The following is a 15,395-nucleotide window of genomic DNA, read 5'->3' as shown; positions in this document are numbered from 1 at the left end:
TTCTAGGTACTGTGCCAAAAAAAAAAAAAAAATCCCACCCATTATCTCAAATCCTCACATCTCTATTTATATAAAGTGAACTAAGTCACTCGCCTAATGCTAGACTGTTCCAGAACTTATATTCAATACTGGTTTGGATGGTCTCCCTCTTAAGCCTCAATTGACAAAAAATTTAAAAGGAAGACCAGAACTAGCCCCAGAAACATGGCATTAGCACTGAGAGGAAAGCTCAGGTTGTAATGTCACAGTCCTTTCATATCTTCCTCTCAGGTGGCTCAGAGGGCAGATATGAAATGGCCATGGCACTTAGCAAGTGCCAAACACACAGTTCTCCTCTTGTGCAGCAGGACAACATTTCGAGTTCTTAAACTGAGGGGAAGATTTTTCTTTCTTTCTTTCCTTCTTTATTTAATTAATTTAATTTGGGGTGCTGGGGAGCAAATCCAGGGCCTCATGTATACTAGGCAAAAATGTTCTACCACTGAGCTACATCTCCAGCCCCTAAATTTTAATTTTTGACACATAAAAATGATCCATATCAATGGATACCATGGGATGTTTTGATATACACTGCATAATATTCAAATCAGGGTAAGCATATCTATCTCCTCAAACATTTAAGATTGCTTTGTGGTGAAGACATTAAAAATCCTTCCTTCTGGTATTTTGAAATACAAGGACATTATCCTTGTCTACGATCACCCTACTGCGATAAAACCATAAAACATATTTCTCTTACCTAACTATAACTTAATATTCAACCGTGGGTCTGTCCCCATCCTGCCCACCCCCTTGACTTTCGGTTGCTGTTTCTCTTTTCCTGTCCCTGAGCCACTGGCCCTCAGCCCCAGACACAGCCCTCTTAAGTTCCCACGGGCTCTCTGCCAAGACTGTCGCTGCTCTCCAGCATTCGATTGCAAGAGTCAATGATAGAGGGGAGAACAAAGTTGGGTTTTTTTAAGTTTGTTTTTGTTTTTTTTCCAGAATTTCCATTTCTTCTCTTCAAACATCAAGACAGAAAATATGGTGACTCAGAGAAACAAGGTTTTACTGAAGTCAGAGAGTAGGCAGCCTTCGACGACAGGGTTGAGAAACAGACAGCTGAGCTCGGGGTTCCAGTCTGGGGGTGCTCCAGAATGGAAGGCCCAGTGGAAACAGACAGGGGACCCCTGAGCAAAGGGTCCCCTGCACTGGAGGGGACATGTCTCGGCGTCTGGCCCACATGGACAGCGGTGGAGGTTGGAAGGCCTGAGGCCTGTTTAGGGAGACTCTCACGTGCTCTGGCCCCAACCCCACTCCTCTGCCCACCCCTGTCCCTGAGCCACTGGCGCTCAGCCCCAGACGCAGCCTTTTAAATTCTGCCAAGCCCATCGCTGCTCTCCTGCTGTTTCCGTGCTAGGCCTTGCCCATAGGGAGCGCTAGAGAGCACAAGACTGGAAGAAAGTTCTGGAACCTGGCAACCTGCTGTTCCTTTCTCCGGTATTTGTCACAGTAATGAAAAACTGACTAACACGGTGTGTATTCCCTAAAAATGAGAATATTCTCTTTCATGACCTTAGTGCAGTTATCAAAACTGGAGAATTAACAGTAGAGAATATGATTAATTTATGGACTTTCTTCAGATTTCACCAATTGTCCCCAAATGTCTTTCCTTTATAGCAAGAGAAAATGCAAGATCACCTAATTTTAACCCAAAAATAAACCAAGGGACAGGGAGCTGCAATCAACTTGACAGTGGCAGAAGAAAAGTTTTATTTCCACAATTCTGAATCACACACAGTGTAAATGCTGACCCTGCTATGCTAGCAACCCATAATAGTATTGATGAGAATAACAGTAATAGTTCATGACTCTTTCTGTCTTGGGTCTTTATCGCTTTGAGATCAATTTGTAGTCATTTGGTATCAGCCAATCACATCATGAAAAGAATTTTTCTGGAGACAGTGTAGCCCAGTGGAAAAGGCAGGAGTTTTGGAGTTAAGCCATTCTGGATAGAAAAGATGGTGCGTGTGGGCTGGGGCTGGGTTTGAACCTGAGTCTCCACTTTCTTGCTTTCAACATGGAGTGAGGTTAGCACAGTGGGATGCGAGGCCAACAAACTTTGGCTCTATGCTTGCTAGCTCCAGGCCCTGGGCAGTGCTTTCAGGGGCATAAATTCTGGTCTACTCATCTATAAAATGGACAGTTTGATGAGCTATTGAGAAGAGGCAATGCTCATGTATGGAAGGCGTCTGTGCACGGCAGATTCTCAGTGCAAAATTAGCTCCTTTTTATCAGCCCTTTTGAATTTTGGTATGTAAACTGAGTCTCAGTTTCTTCATCTGCAAAACAGAGTCAAGTGGTCCCCCTTTCTGGATGCTGTGAAGAAAGAGAAGTGGGTGGAAGGCCTTGGTGCTGGGAAGAGCACTGTGGCCTTGGCAGACTGTGTCATTGACAGGACAGTGACAGAACAGAAAGTGCTTTGGAATCTCAAGGACTGCCAAGAATGCGAGCAAACCTGTTCCTTCCACGGCTGCCCAGGCTCCCGACCTTCCTATCTTCTCACACCAACCAGACTCCTTCCCTCCTGCCCTGGGTGCGCCTTCTTCTTGGAAGCCACCCAGTCCTGCCTCCAGGAAGTGGGGAAGGATATCCTCTTGTTCTGGGCAAGCCATTGAGCAACAAGGGGCAGCTCCAGCACTGCCCATGGCTGGGAAGAGAGGAAGCCCCAGCAGGCTTTCCCCAGGAGAGTCCCCACTGTGAATCCAGCCCCACTAGTCTCTTCCCTCTCAGCACATACCAAGCTCAAGGTCAGATCAGGAGAGCAGAGATGCAGGGTAACAAGGCTCTGGTCTGGGAGAAGGAAAGCCTGTCACAACATTTTCAGCAAGTGACCCACAGCAGGAGAGTCTGCCCCACCTGGGGCCAGCCAATGGAGGCGAGAAGTAGGTGTGTGCCCACAAGGTGTGTGGCGGAGGGCCACTCTGTGGTGGACCCACACTGTGTGCCAGGCCTTAGCCAATTTCTTGACATTATCCTTAGCTTCTGAAACCTTCATATGTCCTGGGACCCTGGGGCATTATCCTCCTATGAAGGAAACTGAGGTCCAGGCCAAGTTGGTGTCTGCTCAGAAAATGAAACCTGCATCTTCTTCATGAGAAAGCCGATGTTCATAGGTCTGCTATGGGATGGAGGATGGATTTGGAAGTGGACCCAGGACTACCCTTACCTTTAAGGTCAACACCTTACTGAATGCAGCCCTGTGACCTTGCCATCCACGTACGCCTTCCCTAGACTGACATATTCTGGACTGTCCACATCATCTAGCACATATTGAACGTATCTGAAATGACATGTCACCATGTCCCTTCTTCCCCACCTCATCTGAACAGAGTGTTCCGGGCACTGAGTCTAATTCCTCCGTTCATCTGCTCACTCACCAAGCAAATGCCAGCCATGTTATAGGAACTCAAAAGATATTTATGGAATGAATATCCTAACGAGTTCAACCTTTTTGTTTATCAGAGGAAGCATCTGAGTCCTGGCAAAGGAGGGACGGGACTTGCCCAGGATCACTTAGTCCTGTCCAGCTGTCACCCAGGGAGTTTTCTCCTCTATTACTCAGTCCTGGCCTGGGCCCAGGGTTCTGCCCAGAACAAGGGCTGCATTTGAGAACCCACAAGGGAAGTTGAAGACCCCAGCTTGTCCTTTAAGTGCCTCTTCTCTGCAGGATCAGAGACAAGGTCAGAGCCACCCCAAGGAGGAAGGGCAACCAGACCCCCAACACGTTCACCTTAAAAGATAGCTTCGGTTTTTTCCCTGAGGTTAGAATTTGCTGACCTGGAAAAGAGAGAACAGCACGATTAAGAATTTTTGTTCCACTGTTTTAGTCAGCTCTTTCACCACCGTGACCAAAAAGACCTGACAAGAATAATTAGAGGAGGAGAAGTTTATTCAGGGGCTCACGGTTGCAGAGGTCTCGGTCCATAGGCAGCTTCCTCAGGGCTCCAACATGAGGGCGGATGAGTGTGGCGGAGGAAAGTGGCTCACGATACCACAATCAGGAAACAGAGAGAGCTCTGCTCATCAAGGACAAAACATATGCCCTGAACACGCGCCTGGAAAAGAGCATAGCACCTTGTGGAGGTGGGGTGGGTATTTCATGGAGTCTTTTTTTTTTTTAATATTTATTTTTTTTCTTAGTTCTTGGCGGACACAACATCTTTGTTGGTATGTGGTGCTGAGGATCGAACCCGGGCCGCACGCATGCCAGGCGAGCGCGCTACCGCTTGAGCCACATCCCCAGCCCTTTCAAGGAGTCTTGATGCTTCTCTGATCTAAAATGTAAGGATTGGGAAATAATTCTGAGTCTATAAAGAAACAAAACCCATAGATTCTGCTTTTGTCCACAACCTCACCACTTTACTCCTCCTTCATTAATGTAGTTTTCCAAATCATGAACTTTCATCAAGAACTCACATACTTTCATCATTCCGTCTTAATTCATTACAAAGTGTGAGGCATTTCTGTTTTGTTTTTTGGTATTTGATTCTTTTTTTTTTTTTTTTTTGGTACCAGATTGAACCCAGGGTTGCTTAACCACTGAGCCACATCCCCAGCCCTTTTTTAATTTTTTTTTTTGTTATTTTGAGATAGGGTCTTGCTAAATTGCTTAGGGCCTAACTAAATTGCTGAGGCTTTGAACTTGCAATCCTCCTGCCTCAACCCTCCAAGCTGCTGGGATTACAAGCATACACATGCCACCCTGCACAGCTGTATTTGACTCTTTACTTAAATGAATTTAGCTTCTGCCTAAGCAAGAGCCCAGTTTGTTTAAGTAGAGCTATTATAATAGCAGTGTTTGCCCACATTCCACCTGACCCTTCCCTTGGGCATATTTTCATCCATTCATTTCTTCTCTTATCTCAGTTTCTGAATCCCGAGAGGCAGAAGGCCTTTGGACACAGTGACCTTCAGGCCCTAACATTCTAGAAGTCTGTGATTCAAAGAGACACGCAGCCAAGGAAAACACAGAGACTAGATGAATCAGTACAGAGGAAGCTAGTCAAAGGCCACAAATTTATCTATCATATTTCCAAGGCTGAGCAGTGACTTGGAAGGCAAGAGCGGGCATCCATCAGCACTGGTCTGTAAACTAACCTTCAGGGCACCCCCTAGGAGCCTTGAACAGCCCCAAAACATGAGCTGTGCACACTTTGAAGGACTGACAGAATCTTACAGAGTTTCTGGAGGTATTCGGATTACTCATTCAGTCAGCCCTGAGAAATGACTGGGGCAGAAAAGATGAGCCAAACTGGCCTCTTCCTCATCCCCAGGGTAGACCAACTGAAGCAGTCCCTTCCTGGGTATCTACCTGTTCAGCCCACAAGCTCCTTTTCTGACCCAGCGCGGGGTGCTCCTGGGTCACTGTTTGTTCTACACAGCTCAGCCCCTCTTGGTCCAAGTGACTGGGCTAGTGGTGGGCTCCTGAGTCAGAGAGAACCACTCCAGAGACAGGCTGGGCCATCAGACTCCTGAATTCTGGAATGAAGACAGTGATTTGGGTAAGGACATGAGGCTCGCCTGGGAGACCCGCTTGTATCTCTCATCTTAAAGAGAGGAAGGGGGCTGGGGATATAGCTTGTTGGCAAAGTGCTTGCCTCACATGCACAGGTCCCTGGGTTCAATCCCCAGCACCACCAGAGAGAGAGAGAGAGAGAGAGAGAGAGAGAGAGAGAGAGAGAGAGAGAGAGGAAATTGCTATTCCAAGGAAAACAGTGGGGCAGGTGGGCATTCTCAGGGAGCCATCTTTATTGAGGTCTTGACTGTCCCCAGGTGAGGTCCTTGTGTGACTTGCTTGCCCTTGAGATCGGCAACTTGGCCCTAACTCCTTTTACTGAATTACACTTTGTGCTTCAACTAGCTGGAGTGGGCTTCTGTTTCTCGTAAGCAGATCGATAGCTGACACAGTGAAGCCCGTCCTTCAGAGTCTCCCAAATTAGACTTGGCGAGCCAGGGCGACAGTGATGTTAGCAATGACGTCTCCACACATGTGATTGGTGCTCTAAAACTGAAAAGTCCCCAACACAGGAGTCAACACAGGAGTCAGTCGGCCTGGGGTGACTTGCTCCAGACCTATGCGTCTCCCAAGAGCATCGTGGGAATAGGTCCAGGAAGACCCAGGTCAGCATCACTATTTATCCAACGCTAACTAACTGTGTGACCTCAGGCAAGTTATTTCACCTCTCTGAGCCTTGCTTCCTTATTTCTTAAGCTAGAAAGCAGGACGGTGTTAGACCTAAATCTGACTCCTGCCTCTGCCACCTACTGGCTGATGAGCTAGGGAAGTGACGTTACTCCCGAAAGGCTCCGTGTCTTCAACAGTCAAGTGGGACTAATAAAGCTTGTTTTAAGTGGTTGTTGTAAGGCTTGAATGAAGTATGCAAAGTGTTTAGCACAATATCTGGCACATAGTAAAAGTGCTCAGTGTGTGGTAGCCATAATAATAATTTATAATGTAAAGTACCTAGCATGAAGCTAGACACATAATCACCAATAAAAAATTATGTATTATAAAGTGCACACTGGTCAGTGCAGAGGGTTTGACTCGACCTGGCTAGCAGGATCATTTATAAAACAGCTAAAGGAGTCTTAGTTGAGTGCAAGCTTTAACTAAGTCAACAGCAAAACCCAGAAAAGCTAACGTGATGTCAGGTCACATTATAAAAGTATTGTCTCTAGAAGATGGAAGGTGTCTGTCCTGTCCCTCTCATCCCTGATAAGACAACATCTAGAGGTAAGAAAGGGGTGAGGCCTGGTAAGGCCCTCAGCTTTCCAAGGAAAATAAAATTTCTCTCTTGGAAAGTGTGCTTATTTGAAGAAAAAAATTATATATATATATATATATATATATATATATATATATATATATAGAGAGAGAGAGAGAGAGAGAGAGAGAGAAAGAGAGAGAAACTTCTCGTTTCTTCCTTATCAGTAATGCCTTTGTCTTGGAGTAGTTAGACTAAGTTACAGTAATCAAAACAGGATAGTAATGATGTAAAAATAAATAAATATAACAGTGGAGCAGATTTGGGAAATACACACATACACGTACAAATGATTTTTCGCAAAGAGGCAGGGGCACGCTGGGAAAAAAAAATGGTGAAAAAGAACAGCAGTTCCTCACCCATGTGTGAAAACAAACAATCACAATTCTCAGTTTTAGAAAGTTTAATCTAGGGGCTGGAGGTGTAGCTCAGGGGGAGAGTGCCTCTGGGTTCAATCCCAGTACCAAAAAATAATAAAAATAAAAATGTCTGCTCTTTGATTCTATTGAAAGAATGACAAGACAATCCTCAGGGTGAAAACATTTGCAGATTGTATCGTGGATAAAGGACTTGTGTGCAGAATATACAAAGAACCCTCAAAACTCAATAACTAGAAATCAAATAGCTCAATTTAAAAATGGGCAAAATAGTTGAAAAAATATTTCACCAAAGAAGATATGGGGATGGCAGGTAAGCACATGGAAAGGTGCTCGGCTCATGAGCAAATGTGTTAGTGCAAATTAAAGCCACAACGAGGTGACGCTGTCTATTAGAGTGATTAAAGTTAAAAAGACTGACCCTGCCAAGTGGTGGCGAGGACACGGAGAACCTAGAACTCTCGAACCTGCTGGTGGGGATGTGAAATGGTAGAAACGCCTTGGAGAACAGTTTGGAGGTTTCTTCAAAACATAAAAGAATACCTACCATATGACCTGATCATTCCAATCCTAGGAATTTACTCAAGAGAAACAAAACCATATGTCCACACAATGATTTGTATATGAATGTACACAGCAGTCTTATTTGTAAATAACCCAAAGCTGGGAAAAGACAATTGTCCATCGACAGATGAATGGATAAGCAAATTGTGGAATACCCGTACAATGGACACTATCTAGCAATTACAAAGCCAGGTGTGGTGGTGCGCACCTGTGATCCCAGCAGCTCGGGAGGCTGAGGCAGAAGGATTGAAAATTCAAAGCCAGCCTCAGCAACGTAGTAAGGCTGTAAGCAACTTAGCAAAATCTTGTATTAAAATAAAACAAAGGGAGCTGTGGATGTGGCTCAGGGGTTAAGCATCATTGGGTTCAATCCCCAACACCCCCCACCAAAAAAAAAAAAATGAACTGTTCATAGGTGCAACAAGATCAAGAAGTCTCAATATGGTTATGCCAAGTGAAAAAAAGCCAGACACAAAGAGCACACACTTACAATTCCATTTATATAAAAGTTCCATTTACATGGAAAGATCAGTGGTTGCCAGGAGACAAGGAAAAAAGTCCAGAGGAAAGGATTACAGTCCTCTGGAGGAGACTTGGGGTGTGACAAATGTGTTCAGTATCTTGAGTGTGGCAATGGTTTTACAGGTGTATGCAAGATCAAAGCTTAGAAAATTCAATTATTTAAATACAGTTTCTTATATGGGGAATATAACACCTCAATAAAACTGCTTTTTATTTTTATTTTACTGGTACATATTTATGGGGCATAGTGTGATAATTTGATACGTGGATAAATGTGTCTAGTTGGCATTTCCATTTCCTTAAACATTGTCTTGAAGTTTTTGATTACTGCATGTACATATTTATAGGAAACAGTGTCCTTCCAATACATACAAATGACAGGTGCTGATAAAACCAGGTAACTAATGTTTCCATCTCCTTATCATTACATTGTGTTTTTAACCCCTCATGCTCCTGTCTTCCAGTTATTCCTAAAATGGATAAATATAGTAGGTGTCTGTGAACTATCTAACTGGGTTTTGGTACCTCTTATTTAATATCCCTATGCCCTCTGATCCTTGGCCTTACCTGCCTTGTTATCACTGTTCTACATTTAGATGGACTTTTTTAGCTTCCATATAGGAAAGAGAACATGCAGTACTTTCTTCCTACATTCAACTTATTTCACAGAACACAATGTCATTCATTTTGTTGCAAATGACAGAATCTCATTCTTTTATGGCTGAATAATATTCCATTGGGTATGTATACAGCATTTTTTAATCCATTTCTCTGTTGACAGGCATCTAGGTTGATTCCATATCCTTGTTATTGCAAATAGTGCCACAATACACAAGGCCATCCCTTCGATACACAGGTATCTCTTTGATCTGCTGATTTCCCTTCATATATATATCTATCTATGTCCAGAGTGGGATAGGTGGATCATATGGTAGTTCTATTTTTAGTTTTCTTTAGGTTATTCCATACTGTCTTCCATAATGCCTATATTAATTTACATTTAAAAGAAACACCCAAGGGCCTTCCCTAAAATTCTCCTATCTGGGGTTCCACACGCCTTCCTCGTATGCCCACCATGTGGAGCACTTGCATCTGCTGGGTCACAAGGCCCACATGGCCAAGTTGCCTACGCCGCAGCTTATACCAAGTGGCATCTTCTCTCTCTCTGAGCTCCACTCCAAGAAGAAGGCTCATGAATAATTTGGTAGATGGTTAGGAATAGCATACCCAAATGTGGAACCTAATGTCCCCAAAGTCTACAGGCCCACAAGTGCCAGGCTTGCTCGGTGATGGGGGGAACACAGAAGAACATCTTTCCTTTCATTTCAGAGGAGTTAACATGCCTCAGACCTCTGGACCCCTGAGCATCACTAGTCACCAGGCCCTGAGTTTCTGGGGGGTTGACCTCTCACCTCCAGCAGGAGTGCAACTTACCAGAGACTTCGGGTGTCTGCTGCTTCCTGATCATCAGGTCTTCGTCCCATCTGTAGGATGTCATCAATGTAGCAGGAAAGCATGGTGACAGAAAGATCAGGCTCTGTCACACTGATTGACAGAACACAGTGGCAGTATGTCTCCAGGGACTAGTGTTAAACTCAGGGTTAAACTACCCACAGGTCTGGATTCTTCCCCTTCCTCCAAGCACAGGGACACTAGTAAATTGTGTCATAATTCCACCTGCGGATGGCTAAGAAGGAAAAGGAGTCAGTACTTGAGATGTTAAAACAGATGCCTACTCAAAGGGACCTGGCCTCCCCTCATTCAGGAGCTTTTGAACTGTGATTGATTTAATTCTAGAGCTGGAGTGACTGAAGTGACTCAGAACCACGTAGAGTTTAACAGAATGGGCAGAATCAGCGTGACAGCCTTCCTTCCTACAGCATGAGCCGATCTGAGCCCTTGATGCTCCCAAGTTCATCCAAGCCTCAGACAAGTCATCCTACAGGAGAAGAAATGGAATCAACTGGCGCAGACCTGCACACAATGGACCAGAGCAGAAGGAGCTCACGGTTCAGGCCAACTCAGTCGGGAGGGCGCTGGCAGGCTGCTGGGCTGTCCAGTTTGGGCCATGGGTGGGACCCGGGCACTAAGTCCATCACGCTGCACCAAGCCCAGGGACACTCAACAAACAATGCCCACAGTTTCTTGATGGTGAAGTGGGACCCCAAGGGGACATGCGCATCCCCAACAGCCCCAGGCTAGAGAAGATGGGAGGGGTTGGCTGGGGGACCGTCCAATGAAAAGAGAGAGGAGAGCAAGGTGAGGGGTGGAGGAAGGATGGGGGATGGGAGGATAGAGAGGCTCAGTGTCAAATGTTGAGCCTCCTCATGAGCCCTGATGAGGAGGCCGCCAGGCTCCATCCCGTCTAGTCTGGGCAAGGGAAGAGGAGGCTACTTCCCTGAGCCTTGGCCCATTCTAAGCACTTCAGGGACATTGTCCCCAAGCCATCCTGAGAGGAGCAGAAATGGCTCCCCATTTTATAGAAAGAAACTTGAGGCTCAAAGAAAGGAAGAGCCCCGCCCAGTTCCCACAGCTGGGAAAGTCTGGTTCCCTAAAGTCCTGAGCCCTTTTGGCTGCTGCTGGTTCCCCACTCCCAACCCACACCTGCCCGAATCCGGATGGGGGTCCAGGTTTCACAGTTCAGAGTCCGCAGTTCAGAGGGTGGGCTGTCGCTGGAACAGTGCCCGGCTGGGCACCCTCAGAAACCTCGCTGGCGAAGCCCTGGTGCATTGGAGGAAGTTCCCCTCAGAAGACATCCCCTAGCCTAGAGCTGCCCACTAACTGGGTGCCTGAAAAGCTCCTGCAACAGGAGCCTGGGATCAAAGAGAGGAGGCAGAGGCCGCGGCCTCCAAGGGAGCCTCAGCACTCCATTGCACCCTGCACACTGTGGGAGCTCAGCCTCCCAGACTCACTCTAGCCGACGCTCTCCTGGTGGGCACTGACGTTCCCAGAGCTGTCACTAGGCACCAGGCACCAGGCACCCCCCTCAGGCTCTGGGCCTCAGCTCAGGGACTCCTCTGTGATACGGGGAAACTCACAGACCCTGATGGAAAACTCCAGAGGCAACTCCAGGCTTCATCCGAGTGAACATCCCTCTCCTGCTCTTCCTAACCTGGCACCTGTCCTTCCCTGGATCCAGGGATTTGGGAGGGGACATTATAGCCAGGGCAAGAGCCATCCTGCACTCTTCCTCTGTAGCCCAGGGTCCTACCCCCACCCCCTGCGGCCCCTCCCGTTCTGGGCACACACACCCTGCGGACCCACAGAAATGCCCCTTTGTTACATTGGGTACAGACCATTCCCTGACTTAGGGTGAGTTGACTTACCGGTTTTTGAATTTACAATGTGATACCCTGAATTCAGTCGAAACTGTACTTGGACTTCTGAATTTGGATCTTTTCCCTGGTTCGCAATTTGGGGAACGATGCTCTCATGATGCTGGGCAGGGGCAGGGAGCTGTGGCCCAGTCAGCCACGCAGCCAAGGGGAAAAAAGCACATTCTGTGCACCCTCAGAGGTCAAGGAACATCTGTATTCAGTAGTACAGAAAAATATTTTTGCATTGCACTGTTGTTATGAAACAAGACAGCTGAGAATTGAACTCGCGGGTTCCTCCACGCTCCTGCACCCCTCCCCCAACCCCGCCTCCTCTTTGCCATCCATGTGCCCTTCTGTGCCCTGGGGCCCTCCCTCCTGCCAGAAGAACCCACTCTCCTGAATAGTGTGTCTGTCATTCCCTTATTCTTAAAATTATTTTCTTGCTGGCAGTGGCCCATGCCTATAATCTCAGCCACTGGGGAGGCTGAGGCAGGAGGGTCACCAAATTTGAATTCATCCTCAGCAATTGTCTCAAAATTGAAAATGAAAATGGGCAAGGATACAGCTCAGTGGTAGAAAGCAACTGAGTTCAATTCCCAGTACGGAAAAAAAAAACCTATATTTTTTCTTATATTTATTTGTATCCCTAAAAAAATACCGCTTAGTCTTGCATTTCTGTGAACTGAACACAGGAATTTTGCTGAATGTCTTCTGCTGTGTCTTGCTTTATTTTTCCAACATACGGTCTTGAAAGTCCTGGGTGTCAGTTGCCGTAGACACTTGTTTTCACTGCTATGTAATATTCCACTGTGGAGTACCCCACAAGATTTTGCACATTCTGCTACTGATCGATATTTGGGATGTTCCAGTTTGGAGCTATCACTGTTACCGCTGTTGACCTGTGAGTCCTTGCTTCTCCAGTGTTGAAGAATAACACCAGAGAAGCACACCGAGGCAAGGTCAGAGTAGAAAATTAGAAGTTTATTAAAGGACAGCAGAAAAGACTTCTCCCGGGGGAAGAAGGGATCCCAAGAGATGGAATCTGTGGAAGCATGGTAGTCTCCCATTTTTATAGTTCTTTCAGTGATGGAATGTAGGTGAGAAGGCCAGAGGGGTGGGACACAGGTGGGCCAAAGAAGTAATCTGGGCAGGAAGGACTTCTGAGTCAGCATCTTCGAGTTTGCTGGGGGCTGTTCCTTCACACTTCTTTGGGATGGGCTTTGGGCCTAGGGCTTTTCCCGGACTTCATGAACATTCCAAGAGGTGTTCAACTTTTCCCGAAAGGCATTCTCAACATGGCCTCCATTTTAGATCTCACTCGATATTAGACCCGATTTACCCAACTACGCTGACTGCCTAACTTTATTTATTTATTTATTTATTTTTTTTTTTTAGAGAGAGTGAGAGAGAAAGAGAGAATTTTTAATATTTATTTTTTAGCTCTCGGCGGACACAACATCCTTGTTGGTATGTGGTGCTGAGGATCGAACCCGGGCCGCACGCATGCGAGGCGAGCGCACTACCGCCTGAGCCACATCCCCAGCCCCATGACTGCCTCACTTTAAATCTGGCTTTACCACAGTGTTGCTATGAACCTTTCTGTGCATCCTTCCCAGGGAAAGGGTTTCTGTAAAGTATTAAATTGCAAAGTGAATGACTGAATTTTAAGGCAGGTGCTCTTTAGTTTGACAAATAATGCCAAACTCTAAGAGTTTAAAATTCAGTCATTCACTTTGCAATTTAATACTTTACAGAAACCCTTTCCCTGGGAAGGATGCACAGAAATGGTGCATCCTAGAGAGGTGACATTAAGCCGACCCTGTCTTTCAGGCTGGTGAAAAATGACAGGTGAGTCATCAGCTCATCATGATCAATAAATAACACCAAGGGAGAGGCAGAGAAGGACAACCCAGTTTCAGACACTGGGTCGAGAGAAAATGCCCTGATCTGCTTGCTCCTAGCTTGGACTAGAAATTAGTGAGCAAATCAACAAACACCAGGTTCTTCACAGAACCTATCTCCTGGAATTCTTATACCACAAAGCCATAAAACAAATCGTTCATCTTTGGTCTCACTTTATAGATAAGGAAAACTGAAGTTCAGAGAGGTTAAGAAACCAGCCCAAGGTCACAGTCCATAGAGGCTGGATTCCAACCCACTCTGATTTAAAGGTCAACGATGCCGTACTCTCCTGCTTCTCATGTGACAAATGGTCACACATTAGAACTATGTTTCCAAACCTTGACAGAAGGTGAAATTTTATAATGTTCACTCTTTTTTAAAAATATTTTTGTAGTCGTTGGCAAATCTTTATTTTATTTATTTATATGCAGTGCTGAGAATCGAACCCAGGGCCTCACACAAGCCAGGCAAGCGGTCCACCACTGAGCCACAACCCCAACCCCTATAATGTTCACTCTTAACTTCCCAAGAGTTACTATTCTTATGAAAACCTTCTTTTGATGGATTGTTAGCATCTACAGAGCCACTTAAATAAGTACTCCCTCTTGTCCTCCTGAAAGCTGGCTCCAAGCCCCAGTCCCTTGGGTTTGCCCCAACACAGTGCAGGGCCATATTTCAAAATTGCTTCTTGACCTTGAGGTTGTGAGTTCCAAGCCAGTGCACAGTGTGTACCAATAAGGGAATGAAGGAAGAAGAGAGTGTTAAAAAAACAAAACCAAAACCCTGATAACAATAAATACCATGCTCTTAAACCTCTCAGTCTTAGGAGATGGATGGTATTTGCATCTTCCATTTGCATTAGAAGAGACTGAGGTTCAGAGAGGCTGTCTCCTGCCAAGGGTGGCATAATGAGGAAATGACTCCACAGCCTGGATTCTTACCCACCTTGCAACCGTGGGGCCACATCCACAGGCCCTAATGGGAGCAGAGGGATTCAGCAATGAAGTTTAGGCAAAAAAAAAAAAAAAAAAATTGAATTATGCCATACCAGGTCCACCTGGGCTCTTTGGGATGAAATGTTCAATCTCATTTCTCATTCCATTCTGTTCTCTTGCTGGGGTGCAATCTGAAGTAGGTACAGTTGGGGGCTTGGTAGTCTCATAGCCAAGGAGGGGGTCTCTGGTCCTAGTGTTTCCCAAGCCTTGTCAACTCTCTTGGTGTTTGCCATCTACAGCTGTGGCTGACGCACACAGCACAACTGACCTCTGCTGCCTTCCAACCTAGCCCCTGGCCACAGCCTCCACACCTTCTGTATTGGAATACCCACAGTCTCCCTACTGTACTCATGGACGCCCTCCAAAACTCTCCCCTCTCTATCCCTCAAGGCTGGGCTCTGCAAGGCTGGCCCAGGAGACTAAACTTTGCCTATACTGGGGCTACTTGAGTGTGGCCAGCATCACCTGGGAACTCGTGAGAAACACAGATTCTGTCTCACCCCCAGAGCCAAGGAATCAAAAACCCTAGGGGCGGAGCCCAGCCTCGAATCCTTGTGGGAACCAGCCCTCCAGGGGATTCTGATGCACATTCACATCTGAGACTGGCTGCTCTGCCTCTCGCCACCCCTCCCCCAGGGCTCCTGGCAAAAAGCCCTTGCTCCCACCTGGTCAGACTCCTCGTGTTGACACGTTAAAACAAACAAACAAAAAAAAATGGGCAAGGGAGGTTCAGAAAACACAAGCATGAATGTATCTTATTTAAAATTCTGGATTCTAACACCATTGTGTCTGATCTACTTGTTCAAAATTCTCCTTTAGAGCTGAAGCTGAGGAGGGCTGGTGGTCTGCTCCTGAATTTGCCTCCCCAAGAAGCAATGGATGCTGAGCCTCAGGCCTGGGGCGGGGGTGGGG

General features: G+C 46.2%; 2 long non-coding RNA genes across 3 annotated transcripts; one reads left to right on the top strand and one right to left on the bottom strand.

Annotated features, from left to right (window-relative positions):
• Positions 1–1,728: 1,728 nt before the first annotated feature.
• On the bottom strand, positions 1,729–13,254 carry LOC144368011 (uncharacterized). The gene is made up of 2 exons (XR_013427732.1): positions 11,596–13,254; positions 1,729–9,956 (listed from the first exon to the last, which is right to left on the bottom strand). It is a non-coding gene; the product is annotated as an uncharacterized LOC144368011 (long non-coding RNA).
• Positions 4,777–15,395, top strand: LOC144368010 (uncharacterized). Of its 2 annotated transcripts, none has more exons than XR_013427731.1 (3): positions 4,777–5,543; positions 13,341–13,434; positions 15,303–15,395. It is a non-coding gene; the product is annotated as an uncharacterized LOC144368010 (long non-coding RNA). The 2 variants fall into 2 exon arrangements; XR_013427730.1 differs by lacking the exon at positions 4,777–5,543 and adding an exon at positions 5,551–6,208.

Source organism: Ictidomys tridecemlineatus, chromosome 11 (genome assembly GCF_052094955.1).
Source record: "Ictidomys tridecemlineatus isolate mIctTri1 chromosome 11, mIctTri1.hap1, whole genome shotgun sequence".
NCBI lineage: Eukaryota > Metazoa > Chordata > Mammalia > Rodentia > Sciuridae > Ictidomys > Ictidomys tridecemlineatus.
Note: the sequence above shows the minus strand (reverse complement) of the source record. Positions and strands in the feature narration are given on the sequence as shown.